The sequence below is a fragment of the Odocoileus virginianus genome, chromosome 4, assembly GCF_023699985.2.
Source record: "Odocoileus virginianus isolate 20LAN1187 ecotype Illinois chromosome 4, Ovbor_1.2, whole genome shotgun sequence".
NCBI classification, from domain to species: domain Eukaryota; kingdom Metazoa; phylum Chordata; class Mammalia; order Artiodactyla; family Cervidae; genus Odocoileus; species Odocoileus virginianus.
Genome location: NC_069677.1, coordinates 28,730,459 through 28,742,014, shown reverse-complemented (window position 1 = coordinate 28,742,014; position 11,556 = coordinate 28,730,459).

Here is an 11,556-nt window from a genome sequence, read left to right as displayed (position 1 = left end):
TGGCCTTGGAGAGGGCAGGGAAGCCCTGTGCCCCTTCTCCATACCTTGCCCTATACATCTTTTCCATCTGGCCATTCCTGAGTCATACCTTTTTATAATAAACCAGTGTTCTATTAGGTTGGTGCCAAAGGAATTGTGGTTTTGCACTGTTGAAATTTGCCATTTGATAATGGAATACATTCTTAAACAAATGTGGTTATGTTATACATCATTTTAATGTGCATTTCTCACTTTATGTTTTTTTTTTGCTAGTAACTTTTTACTAGCTGTTATTTTATATTTATTTTAGACTATAGAAATAATGTTAGACAAAAAGCAAATTCGAGCAACTTTTTTGAGTTCAAATGGGTCATAAATCAATGGAGACAACTCACAACATCAACAACACATTTGGCCCAGGAACTGCTAATAAACATACAGTGCAGTGGTGGTTCAAGCAGTTTTGTAAAAGAGACAAGAACCTTGAAGATGAGGAACATAGTGGCTGCCTATTTGAAATTGACAATGACCAATTGAGAGGATCATTAAAGTTTATCCTCTTACAACTACACAAGTTACTGCAGAACTTACCATTCTGTGGTCATTCAGCATTTGAAGCAAATTGGAAAGGCAACAAAGTTTGATAAGTGGGTGCCTCATGAGCTGACCAAAAAAAAAAAGTCATTTTGAAGTGTTGTCTTCTCTTATTGTATGCAACAATGAACTGTTTCCTGATCAGACTGTGATGTGTGACAAAAAGTGTATTTTATATGACAACCAGCGATGGCCAGTTCAGTGGTTGGACCAAGAAGAAGCTCCAAAGCACTTCCCAAAGCCAAAGTTGCACCAAAAAAGGTCTTGGTCACCTTTTTATTTGGTGGTCTGCTGCCTGTCTGATTTGCTACAGCTTTCTGAACCTTGGAAAAATCATTACATCTGAGAAGTATGCTCAGCAAATTGATGAGATACACCAAAAACTGCAATATCTGCAGCTGGCATCAGTCAAAGAAAGGGCCCAATTCTTCTTGACAATGCCTGACCACACATCGCATAGATAATGCTTCAAAAGTTGAACGAATTGGTCTATGAAGTTTTGCCTCATCCACCATATTTACCTGACCTCTTGGCAAGTGACTACCAGTTCTTCAAACATCTCAACTTGTTGCAGGGAAAATGCTTCCACAACCACCAGGAGGCAGAAAAAGCTTTCCAAGAATTCATCAAATCCTGAAGCATGGATTTTTATGCTACAGGAATGAACAAACTTATTTCTCATTGGCAAAACTGTGTTGGTTGTAATGGTTCCTATTTTGACTAATAAAGATGTATTTGAGCCCAGTTAAAATGATTTAAAATTCATAGTCCAAAACCACAATTACTTTTGTATCAACCTAATAGTAAGTAAAATGCTTCACTGAGTTCTGTGAGCTGCACTAGCAAATTAATTGAACCCAAGGAAGTTGGCCCCAGAATCTAAAGTTGGTCAGTCAGAAGCTCACATGATAACCTGGACTTACAATTGGCATTTGAAGTGAAGGACAGTCTTGTGAGACTGAGTCCTTAACCTTTTGAATTTGATGCTTACTTCAGGTAGATAGTGTCAAAATTGAGTTACATGGTAGGATACCCATCTGGTGTTTGAGAATTGCTGGTGTGTGGGGGAAGCCCTACATTCCCCCCAAAACACATTAAAATTGGTGTTTAAAATCCTTAGTCCCCTTAAATGAAATACTGGTTCTACAAAAGAAAGACTGATTATTGTTATATCCATATAAATACATACACATATACAAACACACAAATACACACATGCATATACATACATGTTATATATAATGTACACACATACATGAATGTATATTTGCATTTCATGCCTGTGTTACAACTCTGATGAACAGACTACAGTCCTGAGGCCCTTCAACTACGTTTAAGTTATATTTACACAGGGCAGTATTCAGTCTGGACTCCTTCTCCGTGAAGCACTTTCTCTACTTGACCTCATGTTCTGCTTGCTTTGAAGTGTGTTTTTCTCATTTTCTCACTCAATGTTGACTTCTGCTGATACAAACCTATATTTTTGCTTCATATCATATCTAACCACAACAAATGACTTCAACTGTTATGCTTGACTCACTTTAAATAGCCACGTCTAGCCTGCCCAGTGATTTGCCCTGACAGATCAATTTCCTTACTGTGTTTTTCACCTGCTGCGTGGTGGCATAGCCATGTACCATAACGTCCTGCCTAGTGCTTCACTATTATACTGTACTCTAAGTGCCTTCTGGGTGGAAAGAAAAAAGAAAGTAACTCAAATACATCCCATCAAGTAGCTGCAAGGGCACTTGGACAGCTTTCAATGAAGACATGGGGATACACACTTTTCAAACCGTAAAACGTCTTATATGGCAGCAGATTTGAAGAAAGCTACTCAGTCACTATTAGAGTTTTAAACAAGTCTTTGAATCCCGTGGTTTCTTATCTACTGACTCTTTTGTTTCTGGAGAAGTCATCATTTCTCAATAGTCATTAAATGGCAGAAACAATTTTTTCCTCCTATGAAGCAGCTACCGGGAGCACAAAAATCTACCTAAGAACGTTTATAGGTTCTTAGTGGGAGTGAGCAATGTTATAATCTTCTAGAAGGCAACCTAGAAAAATGTGTTACATTACAAAATGTATAAATTTGTTGGCCCAAAATTTCACTGCAAGAAATTTATCATAAGAGTATACTCATTAAAGTTTATCATGATAAAAATTCAAGGATGTTCATTGCAGCACTCTGAAATAGAAAACTTTTGGAAACCGTCTAAAGTCAGCAGGGTCTTGTTTAAAGTGGACTTTGGGAGATGAAATTTTATGTGATCATTACAAAAGACAAGATAATTTTTATTATGTGTTTAAGTGGAAAAATGGTTAAGGACATATTAATGATTTAAAAAACATACTATAGAACACTATATAAAATATGAACATATTAACTCAAAATATCTGTTTGTGCATAGAAATCCAGGCTATGTTAAAACTTAACAGTGGATATTGCTAGGGATTGGAAATACAGGAGGGGTGTGTGTGTGTGTATGTGTTGCAGGGCTGGGGAGGAGAGTGTGTGGAGATGAAAGGGAACTCTCTTGGGTCACTTTTTTTACTACTTGATATTTAGAGAGAAAATTATAAAATTGTTTTATAATAAAAACAAGTATTTTAATTTTGAAAAAATTTTTCTGAGAGCATTTGAAATTTTTAGTACAATAACATCTTCTAGGATTATTGTTGTTACTATGCCAATCTTGGGAGAAGGAAATGGCAACCCACTCCAGTATTCTCGCCTAGAGAATCCTGTGGACAGAGGACCCTGATCGGCTGCTGTCCATAGGGTCACACAGAGTCGGACATGGCTGAAGAGACTTAGCATGCATGCGTGCATGCATTGGAGAAGGAAATGGCAACCCAGTCCAGTATTCTTGCCTGGAGAATCCCAGGGACAGAGGAGCCTGGTGGGCTGCCGTCTATGGGGTCGCACAGAGTCGGACACGACTGAAGCGACTTAGCATTAGCAGCAGCAGCATGCCAATCTTCTGTCACTTTATGTCTCCAGCACCAAGGCACTTTTGGGGTGATGGGCCCATTATTTCCTTACCTTATTTCACTACAGTGAAACTAGTATTTACCCTCAGCAATGCCTTCATATAATTGAGTTTTCATAAAATATTTAATAGTGTTAGACATTTTAAATTCCCTCTCTCTTATCTATATACCTACATACCCATATAAATTCATGTACTGCAAAGTAGCTCCAGCGTTTTTAATATAGAAAGGCAGCTATTGGATTTGCTGATGAAACATCTACCACTGGGGTCTCTTGACAGTGACAAAAAGTATGAGCCATGTTCTCAGGCTTCATGGTTGCAGCAGTGTTCTCTGAGGATCCAAATACTGCTTATTTTCTCCTCATGCACCCAAAAGCTACCTCATTACTGTGAAGTGTTCTTCAGATACAGATAGAACAAGCCTAGTCATAACATCTCAGAAACTTGGTGGCAAATACTTCTTGTTGCAAAATAAAACACAAATTATATCTGGTGATGTGCTTTTCTTTTGTAAAAAGTATAAAAGGACAGAAGAACTGGTGGTTCCTATGCTTCATAATTTTGCTAAGCAAGTTCTTTGGATTGGAAAGAGATTGCCTCCTTTCATGCTGAGGGAAGCAGAAATGGAAATTATTCCCCTTGTTGCTTAGCTCAAACACTTGGGAATTTATTGGCAGTTCAGCAAGAATAGCTAAAGAAAAGGAGAAAAGGCTAAGCAATCTGTATTTGGGCAAGTTTTTCTTTTGCAGATACAATCACGTGAGATCAGGTGTCCTTTGAGGCCATTAAAAAGGACTTGTGGAAAAGGAAAAAGCTATTCAGAATTAACCCCTTAAAGAAATGTAAGAAACAGCTGTCTTCTTCTGGGGACTCCCTCCCCAGTTTGCAATCCCTGCTCTTCCTCACCCAGAAAACCATCCAGCCTGCCTGTTCATTCATCCCTTGCCCACCCTGATGCTGCAAAACAAAGTTTACCTGACTCACGTTCCGTTCTCATGGGGCCCAGAAGTTAGGCAGGTATGTAATGGAAAAAACCCTCATTAGTCTTCTGATGCGTTGGCTTTTAGAGTTTCTTTATAAGAGATGGAAAGTGAAAGTTGCTCAGTCCTGTCTGACTCTTTGCAACCCTATGGACAATATACAGTCCATGGCATTCTCCAGGCCAGAATATTGGAGTGGGTAGCCTTTCCCTTTTCCAGGGAATCTTCCCAGCCCAGGGATTGAACCTAGGTCTTCTGCATTGCAAGTGGATTATTTACCAGCTGAGCCACATGGGAAGCCCATAATATAAGAATTTATGAGGATCAAATGGCATATAATGAGTGTAAGAGCTTTATGGCTTGTCAAACATTATATAAAGTTGCTATGATCACTTTCTGTCCCTAATACTCAAAACTCTGTGAGCTTATGCAGGTCACTCTTTGGTTTCCTTTGCTGTAGGTAGGATGAAGACAGTGAATTCCTCTCCAGCCTTAAAGTCCTGTGGGTTATCAAAGTCGATAGATGTTAAATGGTATTTTAACACAGGTCTTTCTAAAGCACCTCTTCAGTGCAGGAAAGTGATTAATAGCCTCAAGGTGATAACAGAAGAACTATTTTGGGCAAGAAGAGCAATGAGAATACCTTTGGTGGTTTCCAAATCTTGGTGCTTCTGTTGAACCAAGCTGGGATGGTGTGCCCAGCATTCTAGGAGGAATGCTAAGGTAGGGAATCAGTCTTGATTCCCTACACGCCTTAGGCTAACAACTTGATATGGGAAGTTTCAAAGATTTTCTTTTGTTAATGAACAAAGTACAATATCATTCGAATGTTTTTAATGATTTTTTTCCCTTTCATGAACTAGCTACTTTTCAAAATTTATAATAGTATTCTTTCTCCCTAAAACATTGAGAGTCTTTCCAATCTTGAGAGCTATCATTAATATAAATTAGGTTCATGGGTCACTTGCTGAAAAGACCAAGCCAATTATACTGGTCCAAAGACCTAAGGCAGAATTTGGTATCCTAGAAATAAGTTCAGCTTGAAATAAGTGTCTTATCTATCAGTTGCCTTTAACATTCAAGGTTCTTTTGTTTTCCCAAGGAGTACTTGTGAGGATCTAATTGTCTGATTTACATATGCCCTGTATACATTTCCCCTGGCTTATAGGATTGTCTGCAGCAGGGATTAGAGGTAGAGGACATGGTTAAGGGAGACTTTGATAGGACTGGCACTCTAGGCCCTAATAGGCCATTAATGGTATCTCTACTTATGCATACATCATCTCACTCCATCGTCCCATGAACCCGGTAAAGAGACAGAGTGGAAGATGGCCACCATTTTTTAGACTCTCCTCCTAGTAAGAGACTGGATCTGTGTTCCCTGTTCGTGAATCTGGGTTTGCCTAGTGATTTCAACTTCTTGTCTCATAGGACAAACTCTCCAAGAGCCCTGATCTGCCTTGTGAGAAGACTAATTTCTTTGTGATTGTCCTACTGGAGAGAGCACATGTAGGTACCTTGGGCCACAGTCCCAACTGAGCCTGGCCTTCCACAGAATCTTCCAAAGGCACAGATATGAGAGTGAGAGCATCTTGGACCTTCAGAACAGTCTATACTTAATGAATGAAGTGACCTCAATTGATGCTGGAGGAAGCAGATACATTACCTGCTCAATTTTCTGATCCAAGAATCATAAGCTAAAACAAAATGGCTGTCATTTTAAGCCACTAAATTATAGGATAACTTGTTACACAGCCATAGTTAGATAACTGGATCAGATTATAATAATCCCATTTTATAGATGATCTCTGAAAAGAGGTCCAGAATGCTATTGTGACTCTCTATTACTAACTTTCTAACCTATCTGATCTCTTTTGCCTTAAACTGATAGAAATCTTTTTTGGGCAAAAGTGAAACATTTATAAATTCAATAAAATACTCATCATTGCCACACTCAATTTATGGCCCTGTTTTAGAGTTGCCAAATTACATACAGTGTTTAAGTATCTAAAGTATATTCATTGTTTATCAATGCAATTCAAATCTGGCATCCTACATTTTTGTTTGCTACATCTGGGAACATTATCCCCTGTGAACTGTTTCCTATCTACTGACTTTGCTACTCATTTGATTCAGGGGGATCTCAACAGACAGCTGTAGTCCAAACCTACCAGGCTAGGAAATGGTAAACAGGTAACCAGAGTTCAAAATGGTTTATGTGAAGCCTGAGGGAATGTCTTCACCAAACATCGGCCCCACACAGAACTCCAGCTAAAGAAAAAAAAAAGTTGATGTATTTCCTGCTTCCACTCTCCAGCCTCCCTGCCTATCTCTTTTTCCAATCCTGGTATCCATTCCCACGAGGCCCTGCTCAAACTGGCTCTTATTGTATAATCATCTGTATATTAAATATGTATTCAGAATCTACCATGTGTCAGGCACAGTCAGCAGTGGTTACCAAGGACTAAATCTATAAAAGAAGGCCTCAGGGCAGAAGAGGAAAGAATTACCACACACTCAGAAGCAACACGATGCATTTTGTATTTCAGCGTGTGCCACCAGGTCCTGTGAGAAGGTCTTATAAAGAAGGTTCTGTTTGAGTTGGGAGCTGACAGAGAAGTAGGAGTTGTCAAAGTTCCCAGTGAAGGGGTCTGGTGGGTGAAGAACATTTCAGTAAGAAGGAGCAGCAAGTGAAATCCCCTGGAATATCCAGTGTGGCTGCAGTGGGGAGGAGGTAATTCAAGGCTGGAAAGGAAGTTACACTTTGAGAATCTTCATGGCTAGCTAAGGTAACAGGATATTTTTTCAAATGGACACTGTCAGAAATGAAGATTTTTAAGTCAACAAGTTATATGACAAGATTCAATTTTTAGATATTTCTGGGAGCAGTGCGGAGGACTGACCAGAGTAGGAAGACAAAAGAGTGACTGTTCTGCTAATTCTGGGGTGACAATGAGATGTTAAACTGGTTAGGGGCATTGGAACTGGAGAGGAGAGGCAGAATTCAAAAGAATTCTATAAGAGAATGATGAGTGCCATGACAGCTTGTTAAAAATAGTTTTATAGATGGTCTTTGATTATTAGAAGTCATCAATATACACATAAATACATTCTTAGTGGAAAATTCCAGAATCTATGACAATGGCTGTTTAAATATCTTCAAAACAAATTTGGGAGATGATTCTCTATTTTGTCTAGTCTTAAGAATTTTCTGATTGTAACCTTTATGAAAAATACTTCTGAAAGTAAATTTCAAACAAATTTGTTTTACTAGTCCTAAATTAGGTTTAGAAAGTCAAAGCAAAATGGACGGTTGGAATAATATCCAGATAATTTGGACAAATTTCCTGCTGAGCTAAGTTCATACCTTTCCATTTATTAGTTACATGATGATGGCCAGTGCTCTTACACTTTATATCTTGTGCCCTCAGCTATAAAATGAGGAAAACAATGCTTGCCAGCCTACCTAACAAAATTATCATGGAGACCAATTATGAAAACTATTATATAATATACAGCCATTGCTATTAACATCTTACACTAGTAATGTAATAATAATATGAGCATTTGCTGAGTGCTTACAATGTATTAGACTCTGCTAAGGGAGTTAATTGTAATTCTCATTAATTTTTTTTTCTGTTTATTTTATTTTTTTTTCCATTTATTTTTATTAGTTGGAGGCTAATTACTTTACAACATTGCAGTGGTTTTTGTCATACATTGAAATGAATTAGCCATGGATTTACATGTATTCCCTATCCCGGTCCCCCCTCCCACCTCCCTCTCCACCCGATTCCTCTGGGTCTTCCCAGTGCACCAGGCCCGAGCACTTGTCTCATGCATCCAACCTGGGCTGGTGATCTGTTTCACCCTAGATAATATACATGTTTCGATGCTGTTCTCTTGAAACATCCCACCCTCACCTTCTCCCACAGAGTCCACAAGTCTGTTCTGTACATCTGAGTCTCTTTTTTGTTTTGCATATAGGGTTATTGTTACCATCTTTCTAAATTCCATATATATGTGTTAGTATACTGTAATGGTCTTTATCTTTCTGACTTACTTCACTCTGTATAATGGGCTCCAGTTTCATCCATCTCATTAGAACTGATTCAAATGAATTCTTTTTAATGGCTGAGTAATATTCCATGGTGTATATGTACCACAGCTTCCTCATCCATTCATCTGCTGATGGGCATCTAGGTTGCTTCCATGTCCTGGCTATTATAAACAGTGCTGCGATGAACATTGGGGTGCATGTGTCTCTTTCAGATCTGGTTTCCTAGGTGTGTATGCCCAGAAGTGGGATTGCTGGGTCATACGGCAGTTCTATTTCCAGCTTTTTAAGAAATCTCCACACTGTTTTCCATAGCGGCTGTACTAGTTTGCATTCCCACCAGCAGTGTAAGAGGGTTCCCTTTTCTCCACACCTTCTCCAGCATTTATTGCTTGTAGACTTTTGGATAGCAGCCATCCTGACTGGCGTGTAATGGTACTTCATTGTGGTTTTTATTTGTAATTCTCATTAATTTTTACAGTGACTTATGAGACAGATACAGTTATGATCCCCACTTTACAGATGAGGTAACTGAGTCAGAGAGATATTAAATAAATGGCCAACATCACATAGGTAGTATGTGATGGAACTGCAATTCTAATGCAGGTAATCTTGGTCTCCCATCCATCCTTATTCTGACTACATAGTACTGCACCCTTGCATCCTTCTATGTAGCTCTTTATAATTTACACTCTGGTCACACACACGTGTTTATGTAAAGAATTACTGAGTGAATCTTGTTGAGTACCTACTATATCTCAAAAATTGTGTTTGGCACTCATTTAGTCCTCACACCTGTGAAGTAATTATTATGAACCCCTGTTTATCTGGTGAGGAAATTTAGGTTAAAAGTTAAACAATTTCCCCAAGGTCACATAGATAAGCCTCAGGACTGGACGGAGTAAGGTATCAATAATCTAACTAATGGTAACTACTGGAGCTCGGATTTAAAGTCAGGTCTCCTAATTTCACACGATTTTTCATTGCTTAATGGTACCTCACATGCTCATACATCCATATGCCTCCATGTGCACTTTCAAATGGGAATCTGTGCCATAAAGGAACCTGTGACTTGCCGACTGGAATCCACTGCTTCCACCATCAGTGCCTGCTGTTAGGAGTCATCACTGCTCCTTATGTACCTTCTGCATAGAGGTGTGATGACAGAGAACAGCTTGGCCTGAAGAATGTTATAGAAGAATTTCCTGACCTGTGTTCATGATGCCCCCTGCGTTTAATGCTCGCAGGCCAGGTGCTGTCTAAAGCCCAGTATCTCTCGGTTAACTCTATGATAAACACTGGTGTAATGTTATAGCAGAGATACTCAAACTTTATCATGAATAAGAATCATCCAGGGAACTTAATAGAAGTTTATCAACTTAGTCCCCAGAGATTTTGGTTTTGAGGCTCTAGGTGTGGCATTTTCCAGTAGGCATTCCAGGTGCTTCTGATGCAGGAAATTCTTGAATGATATTTTGAGAAACACTGGGATGTACACTTTTCTGTTCTCTATTACCATGACAATTCATGTTCTGCTGCATAACTTTTTGGAAGGGTAGCAATAAGCAAGATTATAAATGTGATCTTTACCATGAATTGAGAAATGTTTGTATTTGGGATTTTGGTCTGGTAATCTTATCTTTTTTTTTTTTTTTTTTTACTGTTAGTTCTGAATTACTTGACATACAGCACTAGTTCTGGAAATGTCCCTGAATGCTTCCAACATCTCAGCACTAAATGGCTGAGATGTATATTCAGTAGATGAGTTGAACCAAAACTACAAAGAAGTCTACAAATAAAGAAGAGAAAAGGAAAAGCTAGCAGTGCTCTCTATCTGCAAAATGAAAGTTATTACTGAATGTAAGGAAGTGCAGTGCTAGATATAACTGTAGAAACCACATAAACAAAGGGGAAAGGAATACAAGCCATGAGGGTTTGAAATATGTGCTGAATTAAGACTTGTCCTCCTTAAGTAGGTTCTCAGTATAGCTCAAATTAATTTTTTTAATGTTCACATTTTAAAGCCTAACTGGTGACAGAAAATAAGCCATCAATTCTTTATCCAATTAAATGAAATGTTTATCATTTAACCTACTTTGTGAAGCTCACTGAATACAGTTTATACTTAATGACTAATCACTCTTTTCCCTCCACATCTTCTCTTGAGAGACCTCCCCAACCCTACATTTTATGTTATTCTGTGGTGTTGGAGAAGACTCTTGAGAGTCCCTTGGACTGCAAGGAGATCCAACCAGTCCATCCCAAAGGAGATCAGTCCTGGGTGTTCATTGGAAGGACTGATGCTGAAGCAGAAACTCCAATACTTTGGCCACCTCATGCGACGAGTTGACTCATTGGAAAAGACCCTGATGCTGGGAGGGATTGGGGGCAGGAGGAGAAGAGGATGACAGAGGATGAGATGACTGGATGGCATCACTGACCCGATGGACATGAGTTTGAGTAAACTCTGGGAGTTGGTGATGGATTGGGAGGCCTGGCGTGCTGTGATTCATGGGGTCGCAAAGAATCAGACACAATTGAGCGACTGAACTGACTGACTGACCATATAGATAGTTGCTGTACCTGGTTACTGAGTCAGCTATGGCTAACTAGAGTGAATAAATTAAAATATATCCCAACATGCTGGGATATTACTGAGAATCTAATGCTAATAACTGCCCTGAAAAATGAGTTCACTAAATCAGTTCTAGGAGGGAGTTTATAAGATTTCTACTTATTGGGTGAATATTTACAAATTGAAGCTAGCCTCTGGCTAATAGCAATATTCTTATTTAAAAAATAGACTCTTTCATGTATATTCTGATGGGGAAAATTTATGATCAACTCTAAATTTCTCTTTATGGAAATTCATCTTCATGGTATCTATATAGAGCCTGAAATTTTGAACACTCCAATGACAGAACATCACAGGTTAGACTTGTCATTGCACTTT